This window comes from Leopardus geoffroyi, chromosome D3 (genome assembly GCF_018350155.1).
Source record: "Leopardus geoffroyi isolate Oge1 chromosome D3, O.geoffroyi_Oge1_pat1.0, whole genome shotgun sequence".
Classification (NCBI taxonomy): domain Eukaryota; kingdom Metazoa; phylum Chordata; class Mammalia; order Carnivora; family Felidae; genus Leopardus; species Leopardus geoffroyi.
In genome coordinates this window covers 12,016,119-12,026,607 of record NC_059339.1, presented here as the reverse complement: position 1 = coordinate 12,026,607, position 10,489 = coordinate 12,016,119, and the positions used below count along the sequence as shown (strand labels likewise).

Here is a 10,489-nt window from a genome sequence, read left to right as displayed (position 1 = left end):
GCCAGAAGATGTTTGTTAACTGAGATAATAATGTACACAGAGAGTTTAAGCTGTGGTCAAAACTCTTGCTTAAACAACTGCAGGAGGCCCTCCCAGCTGGTCTACTCCTTCTGTCTTTTCGCCCCCGGCACATATTTTCCCCACCTGGCAGCCACAGGGAATCTTTTTAAAAAGGCAAGACAGTTTGGGGCGCCTGGGTGGCTCGGGCAGTTGAGCGTCCGACTTTGGCTCAGGTCAGGATCTCGCAGTTCATGAGTTCGAGCCCCACGTCCGGCTCTGTGCTGACAGCTCAGAGCCTGGAGCCTGTTTCAGATTCTGTGTCTCCCTCTCTCTCTCTCTCTCTCTCTCTCTGTCTCATACACCACACACACACAAATTAAAAATAAACCTCAAAAAATTTTAGGAAAAAAAAATTTAATAAGACGGCACTTCCTGCCTCCCAGTATCTCTAGCCCCTTGCTTGTTTTAGGTGTCCCCGGTTTCTGCCACCCGCTGAAAGAATATTCACTTGTTTCTTGTCTATTCCTCCTCAAAGCAATGGAGGCGCTTTGCCCGGCTCCTTGGGGTGTGCCAGCACCTAGGATGGCACCCGGAAGGAGGCAACGCTCCGTATACGCTGAATAAATGCCTGAACGAACGAGTCTGATGTTGACCCTGACAGTAAGAGCTCAGCCGAACGGAGGAGCCGGGGCCCTGTGCTAAGCCATTTACCTCCATCCTCTTGGCCTCCCAAGAAGACAGTTGCTCTCTTCGCCACTGGGAAAAACCGTAGCTCGGGAAGATTAAGGGATTTATCCGGTGACAAATGTCAAGACTGGGAGAGTCCAACCCACTTCTTTTGGGGCCAAAACTCAAAACGTTTCCACCTTGCCCGAGGGCAAGGAGGGTCTAGAAGAGGAAGCCGGATGGAGAAGACTGTGTCAGACCATCACCTGGGCTGCCCTAACCGCAGACATAAAGACCCAAGTACCAGCAGATCCTGCAAGCATCAGGCTCTCAATGAAACTTCGAGCCAGCCCCCCACCCCAGCCGTGGGGCTCTGTGCTGACAGCTCAGAGCCTGGAGCCTGCTTCCGATTCTATGTCTCCCTCTCTCTCTGCCCCTCCCCCGTCCGCGCTCTGTCTCTCTCTGCCTTTCAAAAATGAATAAATGTTAAAAAAAATTTTTTTTTTAAATAGTTCATGTCTGACAATCAGGTTCCATATATGGGGGGGGGGGTGGGGAATGTCAAAATGTTTGCAATTATTCATAGATGATCAGTCAGTGAATGAGCATTCAAGAAGCAAGAGGCATCTAGGGGCGCCTGGGTGGCTTAGTGGGTTGAGCGTCCGACTTCGGCTCAGGTCGTGATCTCAAAGTTCGTGAGTTCAAGCCCCACAGGCTCTGTGTCAGCTCGGAGCCTGCAGCCCGTTTCGAATTCTGTGTCTCCCTCTCTCTCTCTCTCTGCCCCTTCCCCGCACTCTGTCTCTCTCTCAAAAATTTTAAAAAAAGAAGCATGAGGCATCTCAATTGTCACCACAGTAGGGGACCAAGAGGGAGGTGGGGAGTGTTCTAGTTCCCTGCAGGGTTCAATCACGTACGGTGTAACCCTGGCCACGTTATTTGAACGCACTGAACCTTAGTCGGCCCATCTGAAAAGCAGAGATAATTATACCTCCTTGAAAATGCCGTTATTACGAGGAACACAAGAGACATTGTATATAAAGAGATCTAACGCAGCGGCCAGGGCACAAGAGCTCGGAGGAAAGATGCTAGTTTCATGTCCGCATCTCTCTCCCCTGTCCCCACACACTTTTAGGGACCCTCGCACATGCCTGGGTAATTCTGACTTCCAGTCGGAGTGGGTGAAGTGCTCTGAGCAAGAAACTGGACCACCAACTATTGAATCTTATGTCAAGGGATACTCACAAAGGAGGTATTTTTATCTCCCCGTTACAGAGAGAAAAACCAAAGTACAGAGAGAAGAAGCAACTTGGTTAAGAAGCCTCCTAGTTCTTGTCTTGTTTGTCTCCTAGAGACAGATGGATTCCAACTGGGGAAATCCAGGAAGGCTACTTGGAGGAGCTGGTAATCTTAAGAGTCTTAATTTTCACAGTACGAACATCCGTTTCCTCTCATACCTAACTCGGCATCCCAGTAGTAGGAGTCTGCATCCTGGATTCCATAACCCACACAGGTTTGCCACTTTCTTCCCGGCCTTGGCTTTAGCCAAAGTGGGCATCGATCGGCAAAGATTCCCCTCTTCTAAACACAAGGAAACCATTCAGATTCACAAAGGACATCCATCCAACGGCACCCGTCCCCTTCCCAGAATATTCCCACATCTAAAGAGATTTGAGAAAGACCTCGCTCAAAGACTCTGAGAATCCCCCCCCCCCCATCAGACCTACTTTTTGTCACTCGGTGACAGGGCTAAAAGGGGAGGGCCGGGGGGGAAGGGCAGGGTACGAATTCAGCAAATACTAAGACCTAGTCCTCAGGACGGACGGCCCACCATGCTATCATGAAAAACTATCTGTGTTCTGGCTATTTACAATTACCTATCTGTTTGGGAAAGATTTCTTCTCTTCCTTCCACGTCTCCTAAGCTGTGTGTACGGTGAAAAGGTTGGGGCTGGGCAGCCTTGGTTTTGTTTTTTTTTTTTTTTTTTTTCCCCCTCGGCTGTGTTTATCCACCCAAGAAAGTATTTTAAGTACTTTGTTTCCATTATGCTATTCTGAGCCCATTACTTGGTGGGGTGATTAAAGATTGCTTTTGGCAAGAGAAGAGAAGACAAAGTGTTTGTTACTTCCATGACTGTTAGCCTTTTCCAGGCAGCCTTCAAAGGGAAAAACATAAACATATGGGACACAAAATACATATTGGCTTCGTAATGGGAGCCCTGGAGAATGTCTGGCCCTTCACCTTTGCCTGGAATCCGAGTAGCTGTAGCTGGGACAGGCAGCAGAAGGACTCTTTCTAGGGCCTCTCGGAGGCTACCGACTTCTGGGTTCTTCTCTCTTGCTCTTCATCTGGGTGTGCACTGATCCTTTCGCTTGGCTCGGATCTTCCTTGCGAGCTTCCCCATCCTTTCCATCGGTATTTGGACGCGGCCCCGGAGGAGACAGGTGAGGTCTCGACCCTCGTGGGGCTGGAGTCTTCGAGCGTGGCACACAAACATTAACGATGCCGCAGGTATGTTTCGGGGCAGTGAGTTTCGTGGTGGAGAAGTATAGGACGTGTCATGGGCACGGGAGTAAAAATGAATTTTTCCTGGGGTCTGGGAGAACAGGGAGGACTTCCCCAGATGTGCCAAATCTGAAAGATAAGCAGGCACTCGGTAGGAAGTGGTCTTCTGAGCAAAGGCTGTCAGGGGAGGAGAGAACAGCGTTTATTCAAAGAAGCGAATGAGGGGGTGGGTGGTGGCGGGAATCCAGAGAACAAGGTCAAGAGTACCTAGAGATGGAAACAGGAGGTCAGGGAGTTCGGGACCCCCCACCGCCCCAGTATAACCGCAGCGTAGGTGTTAAATACAACTCAGTGAAACTTGGGAGTGAAAGGTAGGTCACCATTTACAGGGGCCAATCTCTGCCTTCTTGACAGCTGGATGGCCCTGGCGCAGGACATTTCACTGCTGTAGGCCTCCATTTCTTCATCTGTCAAATGGGTATCTTTAGCCCTACCCCGCGGGGCCTGCGGAACATAGCTGGAACTCAGTAAACGTCAGCTTCCTTACTTACTTCCTTCCCAATCATCTGTCATGAGTTCAACTTCCCTCCCTTCACTTAGCATCTTGGCAGACCCGAGCGAAGCCAAAAAGGCCCCATCGCCATCTCTGATCAGTCGCTCCTCTGAATGAATGCCCAAGACCTGTCAGTCCCCTGGCCAGGGGACCTCACGCCTTTGCAAGCTTGTTGCAATCACCCATCCTCCAGCCCACCAGTCAGATGCAGTCCCTTTTGAAGTCCGCAGCTATCTCTCCGGGGGATCTTGGGGACATTAGCATCTGCCTGGGCTACCTCCCAGACTATTGTGACCAGCAGATGAGATAAAGGGTGGGTGAGGTCCCAGAGGCTCGTAAAAGCCCGGGATTCCTGTTCCCCTCCCTCGGCTGGGGAGGAAACCTGCATCGGTCTAGATAGGGTTACGAGATGCACAGAGGCGTTTTCCCCGAACGCATTTAACTCGACGGCCCCTTGGATTCAACATGGCACCTGCAAGTTCAGGCATGTCCCGGGCGCTTAAATCGTCTGGGAATCTCTCTCTTCTGGAGCCAAGTGGGCAGCTTCAGAAACTCCCAACAGCTCAGGCAGAGCACAACTCCACTCACTTCCTCCGCTCCCAGACCCCCTGAGAGCCGGCGCCGTGCCTGGTGCCTTTCAACACCCCTCGCCATCCGCGTGTCCCCATAACTCTGTAAAAGAGAGTGGCTTTTCCATGTTTACAGATTCCATCAACTGAGAAGTAATTTGCCCAAAGTCTCAGGAAGTGAAAGGGCAGAACTCTGGATTCGGGACACACACGCAGCTCTTTGCTCTTTCCTGGTGACTTGGCGTGAGTCGCCTCCCTCCACTCCAAGGATGAGTTTACCTGGTCCCCGAGGACGCATTCTAAGGATGCTCAGCGGCCCCCACTCCATGGGGGCGGGGGGGAGAGCAGGCCTTGTTTTGAACGTGTTTCCTCACATAATGAATTGGAGAATGCTACAGAATGGCCCTTGGTATCATCTCCCCCATTCCATAGAGCAGGAAACTGAGGCTCACCCAGGGTAAACCTGCACGCCAGGCAGGTTGGGTATACTCCAAGAGTATACTCCAAGAGTTGGGTATACTCCTTCTCGAAGCCAAAGTCTTTCAAAGTGGCCACACCATTCTGTGTTCCCACCAGCAGGCTTTGGGCCTTCCGGCTGCCCCGCGTCTTTGTCTGCCCTTGGACTGGTCATGCTTTTCGATTTTAGCCATCGTGGGGGGGGTGAATAGTGGTATCTCGCTGTGATTTTCATTTTCCCGATGACTTTTGGTGTTGAGTACTTTCTAAGAAACTTTTTGACTGCTCACATATCTTCTGAGGCGTGCTTGTTAAAATCTTTTGCCCATTTTTAAGTTGGGTCCTTTGCCTTCTTATTAGTGAGTGATGGGACTTTTTTCAATATTCTGGATATGGGGGCACCTGGGTGGCTCGGTCCGTTAAGCGTACCACTTCGGCTCAGGTTGTGATCTCCAGGTTTATGAGTTCGAGCCCCACATCGGGCTCGGTGCTGACAGCTCGGAGCCTGGAGCTTGCTTTGGATTCTGTGTCTCCTTCTCTCTCTCTCTCTCTCTGTCCCTCCCCTGCTCGTGCTCGCTCGCTCTCTCTCTCAAAAATAAATGAACTTTAAAAAAAATTTTTTTTAATATTCTGGATACATGTCCTTTGTCAGCATAGTGACATTTTTATTATTTTTTTTAAGTTTTTATTTTAATTCCTGTTACTTAACATACAGTGTTACATTAGTTACAGGGGTACAATATAGTGATTCAACCCTTCCATACATCACACTTCTCAACAAGGTCTTTCAAGGAGTGGAAGAATTACAGTCTTGATCAAGTCCCATTGATCATTTATTTGTATTTTATGGCTTACATGCTTTTTGCGTCCTAAGATATCTGTGCCTACTCCGACGTCATGAAGATTTCCTAGCGTGCTTTCTTCTGGAAATTACATAGTTGGAGCTCTTAGGCTTAGTTTTTTCTTAGTTTTTCTTTCCGTTCACCTTAGGTTAAAAACTTACACATACACTTAACCATCCATCTCAGCAATTCCGCTCTCAGATACCAACCCACGAAAAAATCGTACGCCTGCAAAGTCTTACACTTGGATGTTCGTATCTGCATTATTCACAATCGGCAAAAACTGGGAACGACCCAAATCACCATCCACAGGTCACCGGATATACCGCAGCCCTTCCATATAATGGAATGCCATCCATCAAAAAAAGGAACTCGCCATCAATCTATGCGACAATGTGAACGGATCTCAAAAACACAATGCTGAGCAAAACAAGCTAGACATAAAGGAGTTCACACTGGATGATGCCACTAACTGAAACTCTAGAAATGACCAAGCGCGTCCACAGTGACAGCAAATCAGCGGTCGCCCGGGCCCTGACTGTATAGATGGAGGTGAGCAGGTGACGGGAAGGGCGGGAGGGAGCTCTGCAGGGAAGCGTGTTCCCTATCTTGATTGTGTCGGTGGTTACACGGATGCATACATTTACCACAACTCGTTGAACCGCACACTTGAACTGGGTGCGTGTGGGTGTGTATGCATTATACCTCAATAAAATGGACTTTACAAAAAATAGAATAAGAACAAAACAGAGGCTAGTGAAGAGTGCGTCCAGGTTGGGGACAGGGAGGAGTGTTAGGCCACTGAGTCATCTAGGTGGGAGGCGAAGGTGGCTTGGTCCAAGGAGGAGGAAGCCAACAGTTGGATTTGCTGTTGTGATTATTATCCTGATGGTCATCCTATCGCTTTCCTGCCGTGTCCTTCCACGGGCCAAGGGCAACCTCTCATCTGTACACGAGTGGCCCATTTCCCTCCCTCCACCACCTGCATTTTTCTCTGATGGGTCATCCTTCAAGGTTGACCATCCAGTCATCCCACGGGCTGGACATTGCCAACAGCTGACGGACACACTCGGGAAACCATGCCATGGTCAAGATAACTCTAAGAGCACCTGTGATACAACCCCCTCCCGGGCCCCCACCCTCCTTTCCCAATGTCCTCTAGAGCCCAGGTCCAATACGTTGGCAGTAGCTGATGCTTTCTGAGAGTGAGACACCCCCTTAGGGAACTACGTTTGTGTCCCTGGGCTTCTGTAACAAGGTTCCACAAACTGGGGGCCCAGCACGGCAGGAATGTATTCTTCTCGCACAGTCCTGGAGACAAGGAGTCAGAAATCAAGGTCTCAACAGGGTTGGCGCCTTTTTGGAAGCTGTGAGGGAGAATCTGCTCCATGCCTCTCTCTTAGCTTCTGGTGCTTCCTGGCAACCCTTGGCCCTCCTTGGCCTTGTAACTGTATCCCTTTGCTTCACAGGGTGTTCTCCTTATGGGTGCCTGTGTTCCTTTCTCTCTTCTTATAAGGACACCAGTCGTTGGATTAAGACCCACCCCAACCCAGTATGACCTCGCCTTAACTCGATTACATCTGCAAAGACCCTACTTCCAAAGAAGATCACATTCACAGGTATCTGGGTTAGTTAGCACTTGAACATATCTTTCCTAGGGACATGCAATTCAACTTAGCACAGAGACCTTACGTTCCTCTAACAACAAATAATGCAGATCACAAGGAAGCTCCGAAGGGCCGGCTGGCTGGGGAAGTGAGTGGCAATGGAACCCCGGATTAGGAACAATGGAGAAGCTGGGGTCACACCTTGAAGATGCCACTGACTTGCTGTTCAATGGCTCTCAATCCCTTCCCTCTCTCTGGAACTTGATTTCACCATTTTGTAGCAATTTTCTTTAAGTGTATTTCTTTATTTTGAGAGAGAAAGCGTGCCCGTGCACATGCGAGTGGGGGAGGGGCAGAGAGAGAGAGAGAGAGAGAGAGGAAGAGAGAGAATCCCAAGCAGGCTCCACGCTGACAGCACAGAGCTGGACGCAGAGCTCAGTCTCACAAACCGTTAGATCAGAACCTGGGCAGAAATCCGGGGTCACATGCTTGGCCACTGAGCCAGCCAGGTGCCCCCGATTTCACCGTTGTTTCTAATGGATCTGTGGATCCCTGGTTGACTTGCCGGACTCTTGGGAAGCAATGGATATGGTTAGCATTTATCGAGCACCTACAGCATACCATGCTAAGCACCGTGAGCATCTCATCTCGTTGAAACCTCAAATGACTGTAGGGGCGAACGACTTCATACAAATGATGATAATGAGGTCCAGAGAGCTCGGTAACTGGAGTCCCCCACATCCAGCCAACCCCCGAATACTTAACAGTCTGCCTGCTCTGCTCCACTTTCTACTATAAGCTGTCATTCCTTACTTGGATTCAGAAATGGCCTGCAGTCTTACCCTCACCCCAAATTTAACTCTGAGGCAGAAAGACATTTTTGTTGCCGAAACTCCCTCGCAAAACATTCCTCAATGGCTCCTTACTACCCTCAGAAAAAAGCCCAAATTCCCCCCAACAAGGCCAAGCAGGCCCCACCTGATCTGAGCCCAGCCAAATTCCAACCCCATCTCTCCCTGCTCCTTTCCCCAGGAGAATACCCGCTCATCCTGCAGAATCTGGCTTAAGTGCCACTTCCTCCAGGAAGTCTTCTTTGCCTGCCCCTTAGGCATGAGTCAGGTCGCCCCCGTTCAGTACTCTGAAAACACTCTATGTCATCATTGTTTTTGTTGCCTGTTAACTTGTCTCCTACACCATGGTTCGTACTTGTAAATATCAAATGCCACCTTTTGCCAGATTTGACACCCCAAATGTCCTACATGTCAAATGCCACACACAACCACCGGTACAAGGAGGAAAGCTGGAGTGGGAAGCCACGGCTGGCTGACTCCAGGGTCTGTGTTCTCTGTACTGGCCCACACGGATACTGGTGAAGGCACAAGAGCCTACTGGGAAAAGCAGTCTGGGCCCAAGCATACAGGGATCTGGTCTGACAACATGCCTCCCCTGTCCCTACATCCATGGCAGACATGACTAATGGATCACAGCACTCCTTCTCCCGGATCTCAGGTTCAGGACGGCCCCAGCCAGTTGATCCAAAGCAGCATCTGACACGAAGTCTATATATATGCCCATGTGATCTGTTGTCCAACACCCCCATTTGGCAGGCAAGGAAAATAGGGGGGCAGACAGCACTGGCTGTCCCCATACCTAGGCAAGTCCGTGCGGAGGCAGGGACAGGATCTCTCCTCTCCCGCTTCGGGGCTGTCCTCCTACCCCCACGGGCGTCTGGAGATCGGCCCCTCATGCTGTGTCATCAACCTATCCTCTGGATGTCTTGAGAAAAAAGCATTCCTGTGAAATCGGGGCCAGGTGTCGCATGCAACGTTCTGAGGACAAGAACAGTCGGGGATGGCCCAGGAGACGGCCTTTGCTTTCCTTTGCTTTTCTTAAGGTGCCCAGAGGTAACTCCCGGCCTCTGCCTCCTTCCTGAGGGTCTAATCAGCCACCTGCTTGCCACGAGCTCATCGCCCACCACAGCAACCCAGCACATGGGCACATGGCTGCAAGCCCCTGGAGACGAGCAGAATTCCCAGACCCGACAAATGAAAAGGCTTTCCAGGACACGCAATGCACAACGGCCCATTAAAAAAATAAATAAAGATATCTTTCATTTAAAAAAAATTTTTTAACGTTTATTTATTATTGAGAGAGAGAGAGAGAGAGATAGAGCATGAGCAGGGGAGGGGCAGAGAGAGGGGGAGACACAGAATCCGAAGCAGGCTCCAGGCCCCGAGCTGTCAGCACAGAGCCCGACGCGGGGCTCGAACGCACGAACCGCGAGATCGTGACCTGGGCCGAAGTCGGTCGCTCAACCAAGAGAGCCACCCCGCTGCCCCTAACGTTCTCGTCTCCCATGACCACCCAGGACATTGCTCAAAGCTCAGAAATCACCACTGGTCCATTACTATTAGCTAAACTCCAGATTTCATTGAAATTTCACCCATTTTTCTGTTCCAGGATCCAGTCCAGGCTACCCTGTGGCCTGGAACACTTTCCCTTTCTGACAAATACCTTCCCTGAATTTCTCCCTTTTTTTCTGGTAGCTGATCTCCACCCCCCACCCCCACCCCCACCCCCACCCCCACTCAGAAACGGATGTTGGCTTATTGTTCCACTCTGCTCTGGCTCACTGTACAGATGAGCGTTGGGGGAAGCTTTGCCTAATGATTTCTAATACTGTAAACAACCCTTCCTCACCGTGTTCATTTTTCCTCTTTCTGTTTTAAAGTCTAGTTCACATCATCAAAATGGCCACTGGCACTTCCTGAAATATTTGGCAGACTGTTTTACTGTATTTCTTTAAAACAAAACAAAAAAAAAAAAGTTCTATTTTTTTTCCCCAGCACCCCCCCCCCACCCCAAACTTCGTTTGTTCTTTTATGACTAAGGATATTTATCTCCTGCCTGCTTTAGAAGTTTATGGGCTGCTTTTCCTTTGAATTCCAGGCCAAGGTCAGTAGCCTTTGGGTTGTGATGTCACAGCGTGTTACCTTGGTTACCTCTATGACATCATCGGACAAACCTGGGGCCCTGGGGGGGGGGGGCGGGGGAGAGGGTCTCTGAAACAATCCCTTTCATCTACAGTCGGCGAGGAAATTGCTACTGCTTTTGGAAAATGTTTGGAGAAGTTGGGAGAAGCTAAAGAGAAGAATTAATAAGATTTACTATCCCCCTTCCCCCCTGCTTCCAAATGCCACAGACCCCTAAAAGTCAGGCCACAATCAAAGGCTGCAGACTTTTGAAGGGAGGAAGCCGGAGGAACAAATGCATTCCTAGAAACCAGAACACCAC

At 49.9% G+C, this 10,489-nt stretch overlaps 1 long non-coding RNA gene across 1 annotated transcript; it reads left to right on the top strand.

The window, feature by feature from the left end:
- The first annotated feature begins 2,671 nt into the window (after positions 1 to 2,671).
- LOC123587923 lies at positions 2,672 to 9,313 on the top strand. Its single transcript, XR_006707610.1, has 4 exons — positions 2,672 to 3,174; positions 5,737 to 6,140; positions 7,058 to 7,207; positions 9,090 to 9,313. It is a non-coding gene; the product is annotated as an uncharacterized LOC123587923 (long non-coding RNA).
- The last annotated feature ends 1,176 nt before the right edge of the window (positions 9,314 to 10,489 follow it).